This window comes from Lontra canadensis, unplaced genomic scaffold (assembly GCF_010015895.1).
Source record: "Lontra canadensis isolate GAN:19392208 unplaced genomic scaffold, GSC_riverotter_1.0 scaffold6, whole genome shotgun sequence".
Taxonomy (NCBI): Eukaryota; Metazoa; Chordata; class Mammalia; order Carnivora; family Mustelidae; genus Lontra; species Lontra canadensis.
The window spans coordinates 5,022,058-5,035,990 of record NW_022631000.1 but is presented as its reverse complement, the minus strand read 5'-3'; positions in this window follow the sequence as shown (position 1 = coordinate 5,035,990).

Here is a 13,933-nt window from a genome sequence, read left to right as displayed (position 1 = left end):
CCCGATGCGGGGCTCGATCCCAGGACCCTGAGATCATGACCTGAGCCAAAGGCAGAGGCTTAACCCACTGAGCCACCCAGGCGCCCCAAGAAACAGACTCTTAACTAATGGTTACCAGAGGGGAGGTGGATGGAGAGATGAGGGAAAAAGGTGATGGTGATTAAAGAGTACACTTACTATGATGACCGCTGAATAATATACAGAATTGTTGAATCACTATATTGTGTACCTGGAAGTAATATAACACTGTATGGTAACTAAAACACTGTATGGTAAATAAAAAAACTTGAAAAGAAAAAAAAAGTGTATGTAAAATTCTATACATTTTTTTTTATTTGAGAGTATAAAGATCTATGAAATCCATATGCTTAATTGTGAAGGGGGGTAAAATATGTGACCCCAAAATATGACATTTGGCACATGGATTATGTTGAGCTCAAGGCAATTAAGACTCAGCTGACTTAAGAAAAACTTTTACCTCTCCCTTAACTACCTAAAATGATTTACATAGGGGGCCTGGCTCAGGGAAAGAGAAATTACCAGAAATAACTTCGATCTGAATGACCCATATGTATATGGCAGGGCAAACATCCAATTACTGAGCATCTGTTCTTATTGTCCTGTGAATTACACTCTTCTTTGAAGCCCCAGACCCTATCCCATTTAACTCAGAATGGCATATAAGAAAGACTCAACTGGCTGGCTTGTCTTTGGGTCTCATTTTCTTTCTTTCTTCCTTTCTTCCTTTCTTTCTTTCTTCCTTTCTTCCTTTCTTTCTTTCTTTCTTTCTTTCTTTCTTTCTTTCTTTCTTTCTTTCTTTCTTCTTTCTTCTTTCTTTTTCTTTCTTTCTCTCTTTCTTTCCTTCCTTCTTTTGATTTTATTTGTTTATTTGAGCGAGAGAGAATGGGTAAGTGTGAGAGAGAGCAGGTCTCATTTTCTTATGGGGCTCTATTACGTGTGTAATTAAATTTGTTTTTCTCCTGTTAATCTGTCTTATGTCAATTTACCAGTCAAGGACCTAGGAGGGTAGGGGAAACATTTTCTTTTCCAATACTGGCAACCATGTGTAAAATATTAAAAGAACAATTTCTTTTTTTTTTTTAAGAATTGTTTTTTTTAAAGATTTTATTTATTTGAGAGCGAGACAGCGAGAGAGAGCATGAGCGAGGAGAAGGTAAGAGGGAGCAGACTCCCCATGGAGCTGGGAGCCCGATGTGGGACTCGATCCCGGGAACCCGGGATCATGACCTGAGCTGAAGGCAGTCGCTTAACCAACTGAGCCACCCAGGCATCCCTAAGAGAACAATTTCTTAAGAGTAAAGGTGTTTAAGTTTATGGACCTTAGTGCAACTGTGATAACAGTATTATATAATGTACGTGGCACTGTTCAATGAGTTCACTTTTGCCAAAGAGAAAAGAGCCTTTCTCTTGCCAGCAGGAGCACTCAGGATACAGACACATGGAAAAAAAAAAGAAAAACAATAAATGTAAATAAAGCATTACTGTAGCCTTTTTCTTGTTCCTTTCTCACCCTTTTTGCCATCGCACACTGATGACAAATGATTACTGCAGCAATAGAGATGCAGTTGTTTTTTCAAAAAGTCAGTTTGCTAGAGAGTAAATTTTTAAGTCATGAGTCAACAAAGAGTCCAGAAGAAAACATGTACAGACTGTTTCTCTGGTACAATAGAGATGTCCAAACTATTTCACTGTTTTGGAGACTTTTCAGTATAACTTGTTTAAGAAGTTATTATAGTACAGTAAGGTAATTCCTCTTTTTTTTTTTTTTTAAGATTTTATTTTATTTGCAAGAGAGAGAAAGAGTGAGAGGGAGCATGAGAGGGGAGAAAGTCAGAGGGAGAAGCAGGCTCCCTGTGGAGGTGGGAGCCCAATGCAGGACTCGATCCTAGGACTCCAGGATCATGACCTGAGCAGAAGGCAGTCGCTCAAACAACTGAGCCACCCAGGTGCCCCTAATTCCTCTTTTAATGTCGAGAAAAACTGCCAATGACTTGGAAATGGGCAAATAAAATTGTGGTGTCTTTGAGTGGCACGGTTGCATTGTATAGTGGACTCAAGATAGAACTATGTCTTCCACTAGCAATCCAACAACTCTGGAGATAGAAGTTAATTTATGGAAAACAATAATGCTGATGGCAATGCAAATGATTTTTGTTCATGGTGATGCAAATGAATTGTGTCCTGTAGTGAATTCCGATCTCTGTAATTAAACCCTCATTTGAACTGGTTTCAGTGTCTCATGGCTCACTCATTAATTAATGAGTTGACTAAAATCTTTGACAGTTACTCACTTTATATTTGTATGTGAATCATAAATTAATCTTTGTTTGAAAATTATATTTTACTGCTATTATTAAGTGGATTAATGACTGGAAGGACAAGAAAGTAAGAAGTTAAAGAGGGAAAATTGGTCTTAACATGTGTTCAGGTGCTTGGGTTGTCATGATTATATTGTTTTTGGCTCATTGCTGCTCCCTTCGCTCTGTGTTAAAACAGTGAATGAGATTTTGTTTTCATTTAACTGATATAAGCCAGGCTTTTACATTTTAGAATGCAGACATGTTCCCCTCTAGAGTGATTGAGTTCACTTTGAAAGATTTAGAGCTATTTATTTAGGTGCATATGGGGGTGAAGGAATTGGATAGAGTGGAGGTGCCAGAAACCTGGAAGAAAATAAAAGAAAGAATGACTTCCTTGGGACAGAATCATGGCAGTGCTCTCTTTAGTGCCTCCATCCTCTCTCATCAGCCTACTTTGTTTGTGGCTGCCAGAAAAATTAAAGGAGTTGGGAAGTAGGTTCTGTTACTATCTTGCTTTTAAGCTTTGCTCTCAGGTTGATTAATGCTTTCTTTACACTTGCACTGGGCTGCTCTACATTTCCTTTGTAAGTAATGCTAATTAGGTTGAAAAAGCAGCAAGTGCTAGCAGAGCTGGTGTTTGAGTCAGAATAACTCCTGGGAGATCATGATGCTTCTGGATGAAACTAAATGGAAAAACCTAGGATGTGAAAAGACATTTTCATTCACCATTTTAGTAAATATTGATTGAGAACCTACTATGTACACATTGTAGCTATCTGAGGAAAGAGTATTCACGGAATGTCCTGGAAGTGGCTTCCTTCTTTAACATTCAGAAGAGGCAAGGGACCTACTAGTGTGACTGGAACCGAGCGATGAGGAGGAAAGTAGCAGATGAGGTCAGGGACAAAGATGATATATATGTATATATCATGCAGAGTTTTGAAAGTATATGTTAAGAACCTCTCTTTTTCCCCTGCCTGTTATTAAATGGGTGTCATTTGATAATTTTGAGTAGAAAACAATGTATGATCTGACATACTTTTAAAAAGGTAACTGCTACTGTATTAAGAAAAACAAAAGAAAGTCATAGAAGTTGGGAGTTTATCTTATAAATGATAAGGAAGAGTTGGCTGTGGTTTTGTCCAAGGTATTTGCAGGAGTAGTGGTAAGCGACCAGTGAGTTGGATGTAGTATCTAAGAGATGGAGTCAATATTAGTTTTTTGTTTGTTTGTTTGTTTGTTTTTTAAATCTTTGTTGTGAAGAACTAGGACAATGGAACTGCCATTTACTACATGAGGCATAAGGTTGCAGGACCTATTTCTTAAACAGGAGTGAATGAAATTAGGAATTGGGTTTTGAGTATATTGAGTATATTTGAGTATATTGCTAGTTTTCTTTTAGCATTGAAGCGAAAATGTTGAGATGTAAGAGTCAAATTCAAGGGTGAGCCAGTAACATTTAATGGGCTTTCTTTTAATGATTTATAATTAACATTTACTAAGATGCACAATATTTAAGTTTGTTGAATTTTGACAAATGTACATAGCTATGTAATCAACATCTGTAACAAATTTTAGAAACTTTACAGTATTACAGAAAGTTCCTTAGTAGATTATTAACTGTATTAGATTAATATCCAAACTTCTTCAATCCCACCCTTGGGCTAATTACTTTCTATCATTATGGACTGGTTTGGCCTCTTCTACAACTTCATAAAAGCACAATTCTGCAATATATACTTTTAATCTTTGGTTTATTTGCTCAGCATGATGGCTAGAAGATATTTTTATACCATAACATTTGTAAATTATATTTCTATATGGAAACCTATTTATTGATCATAGCTCTGTAAGAAATATGTTCGATTTTGCTGTAAGAATTCTACATAAACAACAAATCCAAAATTTCATTAGCTTAAACATTTATTTTTCTCTTAAGGGTCAGTAAGTTGTCTGAGATTCTTCTTGGCTTATCTGAGCTTGACTAGGCTTGGGTTTAGGTCTACTCCATATGTTTGTCTTTTGGAGACAAATATGGGGAAGAGGAGTAACTACATGCAGCAGTTAGAACCACTTCTTATGGTGGGTCATATGAGGGCAAGAAAGCCAGTAGAAACTTTTGAACTGATGTATTTTCATGTCTTCCCACATCTCATTGGCTGAAGCAAGTAACTGGGCCAAGCACAAGGTTAATAGGGTGGGGAAATGTAGTCCTTTGAAGGTGTTGGAAAGGAAGGGGAATGGATAGTTGTGGAAAAATAATACAGTTTCACAGGTGAGCAGGGTTAGAAGTACCAGTCATTATTTAGAGAGAGAAATAATATTCATCTTAGAAAATATGAGTATTCAATTTAATTGTGTGATACAGATCAGACACAAACACTGCTCTTGTGACATTTAATCTAACATTTGACCATGTTCCTGCTTTTGTTTCATTAATAACATTAGGCTTGCACAATGAAAAGAAGTAAGGACTTTGGGACCAGGATAAAGGACAAGACAGACTGCAGAAGTGTAAGTAAGGAATGTCAAATGTCTCTTTTCCCACCATTATCCTTAATATCCTTCCCAAATTACTAGAAGAGCCAGGATTTGTACATTTCAAAAGATAAGTATTAAGAAAAGTCTCACTATTCTTTAGAGACTCTTGTTGAAGTTAGCAGTGAAGAAAAGGTAAGATTTATTAGAGATTAGGGTGTTGCTTTTCTAACTATGTGAGAAAAACCATTTAAATATGGAATCAAAGATCCCACCTTTTTTTCCTTATGATGTATTTTTTCAGTCATCAGCCTGAAGGGAACACAGTTATGAATACTTGTGCTTAGAGTGTAAAGCTGTTTCCGTTGAAGGAGAGATCCTCATGGCTTTTGAAGAAATGTGAGGAGGAGGAGCAGTTAAGGAGGCAACAGTTGTTAGTGACTGATGGCTGGAGCCAATGGCAACCATCTCATTTTAGCTCCTAACAAAACATTAATGTCAGTTCTAGAGGAAGAGAGGGAGTCTAGGGAGCTGAAGAGGAGTAATGAGCACATTTGTGGTAAGATTTAAAACAGGGGTAAATATATCCTGGCAAACCACATTTTCAGGTCAATGAGTCCTCAAAAGAGGAGAATTTATGTGATGCAGCAGAGGGGAAAGTTGAAAAATAGGTTGGGGCCAGATTTTGGAAGACCTTTACAAGGCCAGATTATTGAATTTGGACTATAGGTTGTACACAATAGGTTGTTACTCTGTTTTTTAGAATACTTGCAGAATGCTAAAAGCAGTGTCTTAAGGAAAGTAATCAGAGTGGAATTCAGATTATTAAGTGGGTAGAATTTGATATTGATCATATCAAACATGACTAATCAATGTGTAATTCATACGGTCAGAAGCAGTGGGAGAAGCAATGGATAATTTTGGGAAATATAAGTTAACAATTCACCAACCATAGCAATTGATTAGAGATTACTGGTTAGGAAGAAGGCTAAAAATAGGTTAAAAAGAAACGATTGAAATTTCTGAAACTTAATTACTAAGAAGATGTTAGTTCCATATGACTTTATAAGTAAGGAGAGGTATTAGAGACCTATAATATTTTTAGTTTGTTTAATATTGTTTAAAGAAAGTTTCTGTTAAGCCTATTTAAGATTAGCTTGCATGTGCAGATGCATGAATATATGCTGAAGAGGAGAGTGCGGGCTTTATAAAAAGTGGTAAAATAAATGCAATGCTTGTTTAGAGGCTATGAAGACACAGCAAAAAATAAAATAGATTTTTTTTTCAATTATGTGAAACCTCTGTAAAACAATATAGAGCAAAATTTAGTGTACAATAGAGCCATCTTGGAAACCATTCATGTCAATTTAGTTCCTAAATTATTATGCCTAATACAGTGTCTTGGTCATCATAAACACATTTTTCTTTTATGGACTATTTTCTTGCAATGACTTCAGTGGCATAAATCATAAGGATTTCTGTAAAGTAAAGCATAGAGTGCAGTCCAAACTTATTTTTACCTTGATTTGCATATATGATAATATGCATGATGGATCTTAACCAGGCATCTATAGGAATATTTATTTTCTTTCTTTTGGTTATAGATTTATTTCTGTTTAAAGGAAGAATAATTCAGTTGATGGTTTATTGAACACATTCTGTTGAGAAGCACTAGATTTGTTGCTGGAGATACAGGGGTAGAAAAGACATGTAGCTCAGAGTTTAGGATGGAAATGAAAAGAATGAACAATTATAATAGAGTTTGTGAGAAGCGTTATGGTGAAGTTATGCCCGGAGTGCTATGTCATTGCAGCGAAAGGGTTAGAACTGAAATTAGAGGATGGATGTTTGCAAGACGAATAGGAGTTACATATAGCTAAAGTGGAAGGGAATGAATAGTGGAGAATGTTCTTAACACAGAAAACAGACTGCATAGAGGAATAAGGGATGTGTGGAGAATTTCGAGTAGTTCAACATGCCTGAATTGAAGAGGGAATATGATGCCGTAGTAGAGTATCAGGGGTGCTTTGAACTTTGTTTTTTTTCACATTGCTGTGTTCATTCCCCATAAGTTCCCTGTGTCTCAGAAGCTCTAGTATCTCCTACGATCTTCTTGTTCACCCATAAAAATAGAGTTAGTGGAAATCACGAAGTAACAAAACTGGAAAGGAATCTTAAAAATGATATTAAACCCGCCATTTGCCAAATGAGTGTCTTTGAGTACATAAAATTGAGTTTTCAATTTATAAATTAAAAATTGAAAATAGGAGTTCAGGTATGACTAGAAGTTAAGACTTGGAGCTTTATTGTCAGATTCTTACTAGAGAACTGGTTGATAGTCTGTTTTTCAATCAGATTTAAAACCAATTCCTGAATACCTTGTTTTATTTCAGTTTAAATGCCACCTACTGTATAAATCCTCTTTTCAGAGTAAAATGTCTAACATTCAGCTTTGCTTCATTAAAGTCCAATCATTTTGTTAGAGAATCCTTGTTAATTCTAACCTCATTCACTAGGCAGAGTTGATAGACACTATTAAGGCCTAATTATCTTTGATTAACATACTACATGTCTAAATCGTTCTCTTATGATTGGGATGATCATATATCCTGGTTTTCCCAAGAAAGATCTAGTTTACTACTGCTGTCCTAAATATAATTACTAAGAGCTCCTTTTCATTCTTTAACACCATCCAAATTTGGACAATAAATTATACAGGCTCTTCCCTTTACAATTGACATAATGGTTTCATAAAATTTCATCCATTATAATTTAAGGACATAAATAGAATTCAGTTATTCCAAAACCAAGATAAATAAACAATGAGAGATGGGCACATATAGGCATTCTAATGTTGCTGGACAAGGAAATCCCTTAACTTGCAGAGGCCAGGAACATATACTCTTACTACAGTTATTCTAGCACAAGCTCAGGGGAGGCGTGACCAATAGTTGTGTCTAGGACACTTCTAATGGAAAATTCTGAAAGTCGATGTGGTCTTTGAACTTTCCAAGGGGCTTTTAAAGAATTGACTGATTGTCGATACCTTTAACTGTGAGCAATATATATTTTCTTTTGTATCTTGGCTAAAATATCTCTTCCTGCTATTTCCCACATAGTGTGAGAGGGAACTTAGCAGAGAGTGAGGATCCCCAGATAGCAATCTACTGCCAGTCTAACGACCCCCACATAACAGTTATTTTTGCTTTGCCCATAGAGCTGCTCTGTGCTTAATGCCTCCTTGACTGAGGAGCCAATTTAACCTCCTCAGAGCCATGAGAAAACTTTTGTGAGTGTGCATCATTTCTGAGCATCCTTATACAGATGCAGAAGATACTGAGCTGTTTTAAAGCACCATTTCTTCTTTCCAGAAATGTAATTATGCCTGCTGGAGAAAAGGAAAGCAAACCCTCTGTGTTAGAAGCCAGCCAGATAAATATTCTCATGTATACATAACGAAGTGGGAATGAAGACAAATAAAATAAGTAAATGGATACCCACATCCTTAATATGACAGAAAGGCTCTCAGCACCCTTTCAAGAACTTTTCAGCTTAGGTTAAAATTCTCTGAAGGAGGCAGCTTTAAACTCAGCAATTTAGCAAACATATGCATGTAACTATAAGTAATTCCACTGGAAAATAATCTAGGAGTGAACATGTGGTAGAGATATTAATATGTTTATACAGTTTAGAGTAATGAATTTTTTTAAAAAGTGACACTTGAAAGGATTAGTACAGTGACTTAATTGACAATACATATTTGCCTAAAGGAGTCTTGGTGGGTTTGCTATAGATAACAGAGAAAATTCAGTTATACTCAGCAACAACTCTTTCATTCCTAAAATCCATCTGCTCAAGTTCTTAAAAATTATTTTCCATTGAAGTATAATGAACACAACTATCTATATACATATTTTGCCAGACTTTCCCCCAAAATGTATGTGAAGATAAATCACAGTCCAATGCGTGAAGAATCATTCGCTGAAATTCGCTAATGCTGATCAGCATAAATCTTCTTCAACTAATGTCTGTCTCATCTATATTTAAATACGTTCGGCAATTAGAAATCAAGGCTATTTGATCACTATTGTATATCTTTAAAGTTTTCTCTTTAAAGGAAATAAAAACATGAAGTGTTTTTACCAATATCAGAATGCAGAGACTAACAAGATTATTCGTCAATCTGCTGCTCAAAGTTTTGCTCTTGACCCCAGTTCAGTACCTGCTCCCCTACATTGGCTTTATTAACTTGGTCTAGTGACCTGGCCAGTCAGGTTTATTATCTGTGACCCACACATAGTCGCATAATAGATAAATTGTCACTGGCACTGCCAGTCACCTTCCAGGATAAGAGGGGAGAATATTCCAGGTGTCTGGCACCAGGAAGCTTGAGTTAGCCCCATGATGACCAAACTATTGGAGAAGAACTAGTAAACATCAGTCAGTGTACTTCAGTGCACTGGGGCTTACAAAGAGCAGGAGCAATACAGTTTCCTCTCTTTGTGTTTCATGGAAAATCAAGCATCTGGTAGGGCAGACCTGGAAGCACCATGACTTTGTATAAACTGAGGGGAGCCCATGCACTTGACACTCCCTTTCTATAGGATGTTTTCTTTTTTATAAGATGTACAAAAGAAAATGGAGATTTGGACCACACAGGCTTTTACCTGTGTAAAATGCAAAGAATACAAAGAATTTCCAAATCATAGAATCCTCCCTTCCTCCCTCCTTCCTTTCTTTCTCTCTCTCTCATGCTTATGTGCCCACTGAATTACAGCCACTTTATGTCTGGTACTGAACTAGATGCTGGAAATAAAAATTACCTGCACTGATAATTCAAAGGTCTGTTAGTTATAGTCTTTATCTTTAAAATAATGCTCCATTTCTCATTAAGCTTAAGATAATATTTTGAAAGAGCCAGTTGACAGTTGACAGTTGACCCCAGCTCCCCAATAAAACTTTTCTGAATCCTTCATGTCTCAGAAAAAAGCAAATTTAACATATATATTATAAACATACATATCATATAAGTATGTATTTAAATATAATATATATAAGTATAATATATATAAATATAATAAATATATAATATAATATATTATATATTATAAATATAATAAATATAAATATAATATATATACATAAAACACACAAAATATGTGTGTGTGTGTATATATATATATATGGATATATTTTATATATATATAAAACAATAGATAGAACTAGAGTTTGTGGGAAACAAGAAGGGTATTCTAGGTGTTATTGCTACATGGAGTCAAGTATGTACTAGATTCTACTGATTCTAAGTTACACAGTTTCCTCCCTTTAATATTTCTGAAATCAGGATACATCCTGGTGAGGTATAGATATAGATCTAGATATCTCTAGATCTATATCTATATATAGATATATATATATAAACTATATATCTAGAGACTTATACTTACTGGCAGGGCTCTTTCATCTCCCAAGGGTAGGAGGGTGGAAATCTGGAGCTCTGAATTTATTCCTGTGATATCCTCATTCTTCTAAGTCCAGAACAAAAAAGAATACATCTCTTGACTGCTCTCAAAGTCCAAAATATATTCAGTAGTAAGGGGGGGATACAACAATTTCTGTCAAGATCAGAACTTATGGGTATGAAAATTTGAATAATAAACTTTAAAAAGGGTTTGAGGAAAAAAATTAAGTTATCTTCCCAACTTTCTGTTATGCACGGATAATGTAAGTTTGTTTACTTAATATGACACTGCATTTTAAGCATAAAATATAATTCCTGAAACATTCAATAATGAAAATGTCACAGTTCTTTCTGTCTTTTAAAATTGCCCTATTGTATCACTACCACTTGCAATTCTGCAATTTTACTCTGCTGATTTCTTTGAAAATTGTATAATGATCTGTAAAAAAAAAAGTTGTAAATGATCTATAAAAATTGCATAGTGATCTGTCTCGATTTTAAGAACTACCTCAAGTCTGCCATTTCAAGATTTGCTGTTAAAATGAAAGGCAGATATCTCTTTCTCAAAATGTGTATCTTCCACTTCTAATTTAGTTCTTCTATTTAGAAAATTAGTTTTATTTTCATTTGCATATTTATGTACAATGAAGCTATATTAAGTAAGCAAAGAGTAAAGTTTTTCTCCCTAGAAGGGGACATCTCTCAGATACTCTAAAGCTTACAAGTAGGCTAGGATTTAGTCATATGAGAAATGGAAAAAAATGTCAATTCATACACAAATCATCCGTGAAAATCACTTCATTGCCACATAGTTGGTATCCTGTTCAAAATTCTGTATATTGGTAGATATTAGGAACATGCAGCCTGATAACTGAATATTACTGTATTTCTTGAGTAAGATTCCAATGAGACATATATACATGAGGGTCTTTTATAGTACCCAGTTTTTCTTTAATAAACTGTGACATGATATCCTTTTCCAGAATAAACATAAAGGAGGATGTGGCAAAAACCGTCATGCACCTCATGCACAATTTGCCTGGTGGCCCAGCATTGTTGACCTACTACATAAAAATGGTTTAAGGTTCAGCAGGTCCTGACCTTTTATGTCAGTTATACCAGAACCACCTGGTGGCTTGTGAACATTCAGACTTTTAGTTCTCCAGACAGAGTAGTTCCCAATATAACAGCAGAATCTTCATCATTCTTGCTCATTCTGCAGTGTAAGAATTGCTTCTCTAAACATCTATAGCCCCTGGGGTGGTTAACATCTTGAATCACACCTGGAAATGATGATGTAGCTGACCCATAAGGAATCAACAGCAGATGTCCTGCACTGTGTGCAGATGAAGCCCTTTCTAATACCTAAATCTAGGACTAAGAAGTATGTTTCTTTCATTTATTATGCTTTCATTCCATAGTGCCAGGAACGGTATGCTAGTCAGCAGATGGAGAGCTAGATCATCCCTGCCTTCTTATTTATTATCAATAGTTTTCTGTATCCTTAGAGGAATGCACAACTTCTGCACTACTTAGAACAAAAAGAAAATTATATCATAAAATTAGTATTAAAATCAAGCACCTCTTCCTTTGCTCTTCTTTTGGGAATGTTCAATGAACAATTTATAGACACTTATTTAATGAACTTGATGACTGTTTATAGAATTGGCTATTCAAAGAATAATTCTTCTGGTCATATATTGTACATTATAGAGTTTAATTAAAAGTGTATCTGCTTCACTATGTAGTAAATGATGCATGCACATTACTCCACAGGACATACATATTTCATGTTATAATTATGCATTTCACTATCTAAAGTATGCATTTAATTATACAGAAAAGTTATACAATTTTCAAACTTGGTAAACAGATTGAAATGATAAACATGATTTTTTTTTTAGAAAAGAATATGAGGGCAATGTGCAAAGAGGTTATTTTAAAAACTTCATATTTGAAAATTAAACCTCTCTAACTTCAGTTGCTTTTATGTCTAGAATCATGTGTATGTATATATATAAGATCTAAAACACCATATATACCTTGTATCAAGACCATAGAATGTTTTAGTATTGATAGAATGGCCAAGGTGATGCAATTGGGGATCATCCTTCTTATTCATTATAAATCTAAAGGCATTTTCTGTGAAGAGACAAATATCTTAAGTTCTTGAAATTTGACTAAAATACTCTCAGATGTGCCTTTCACTAGCCATTCCTTTTTGGGCCTTCTTAGATGTTCAGTTATAACTTCCACCATCACTCTATCTAAAACCAGTCTTTGGGGTGAACCTGGAACTTGCCATTTTCAGTGTGCTTTAAAATGGACTCTACCACTCTCAGGTTTAGTCACATTTGAATATCCTCTCTACATGAGTACTTCTTGTGGAACATGTCTCTGTTAACACTGGCCTGGTAGAACACCTGCTTTTATTTTTATTTTTTTTCTAAATCTAAATGTTATGTAAGTCAGCTTCTAGTGTAATTGTTGCACCATGGGAGATGAGTTTCTGTTGTTGTTGCTACTTTTTATATTTCTTTTGTTTTGAGTTTTAGCAGTTTAGCCATGATTTGCTTATGTATGAGTTTATTTATTTATCTAGTTTTGAGTTAATAGAACATTTACAATTTGTGCATGGCTATGTCTCCTCGGTTTTGGAAAGCAGCCATTGTGTTTAAGGGAATTTTTTTAAAAAATGAGAATTCTGGCAAGAACCAGATATTACATAAAGTAACCAATAGAAGTTCTAGAAATAAAACTTTAATGATCAAATTTTTAAAAATTAAAAAAAAATAGGACAGATAAATTTAAGAGAAGATTACAGGTTAAAGAGAGGATTTAGTAAACTGTCTCATAGTTCAAAGAAAGCATTCAGAATGATGAAAGGGAAAAAATAAAAGAAATTCAGTAGAGAGATAAACAGATACAAATGACACCTTTAACATACATCTACTTGGAGTCTCAAAAAGACCAAGGAGAAAAGATGGAAACAGGCATTTCCTCCAGTACAGGGAAGATCAAAAGCACTGCTGAGTTTCTTAGACTCCCAGCCACCTCATTCAGAAAGCTCATATATCTTAGGGTAAAAGTGACCTCCAAATGCCATTAACAGAATCCTGTTTTATATGATTTTTTTTCATATAAAAATGTATTTTATACCAGTCAGAGAAGCCAGGGCTCCAGGATCAAAGTTTCCAAATAAGTAGAGCTGTAGAGGAGCAGGCCTGGCATTCTGTTAGGTTTTACCCTTGAGACATTTAACAATTATTTAAGCTTACAAGGAAAGAGGCCAATAAGGTCAGCAGAAAACAGGGAAAGCTAAGTGAAGAAGGTAATGAAATCTGTCAGTGCTGGCAAGATGGCAATTAGAATTAAGGCCTGCCAAATGGGAAGAATCCCTTTTGGAACCAAAACATGTAGACCAAACTTGACAAAATTTGTAACCTTTCTAATGTGGAATTAGTTTGCTAAAACAGGTAGGCCAAACTTGATAGAGTTTGTAACATTGCTAATCTGGAATTAGCTTAGAACCTAAGTGTAGTGAGGTGCTTCACCTTAGCTGTAGCTCCTTGGAAAGAATATTGTGAAATATCTGTGGAGAAAGATACTGTAATCCAAAGCCTCAACAATTTTTATATTAAAAAATAACGACTAACGATTCACTAACAAATTA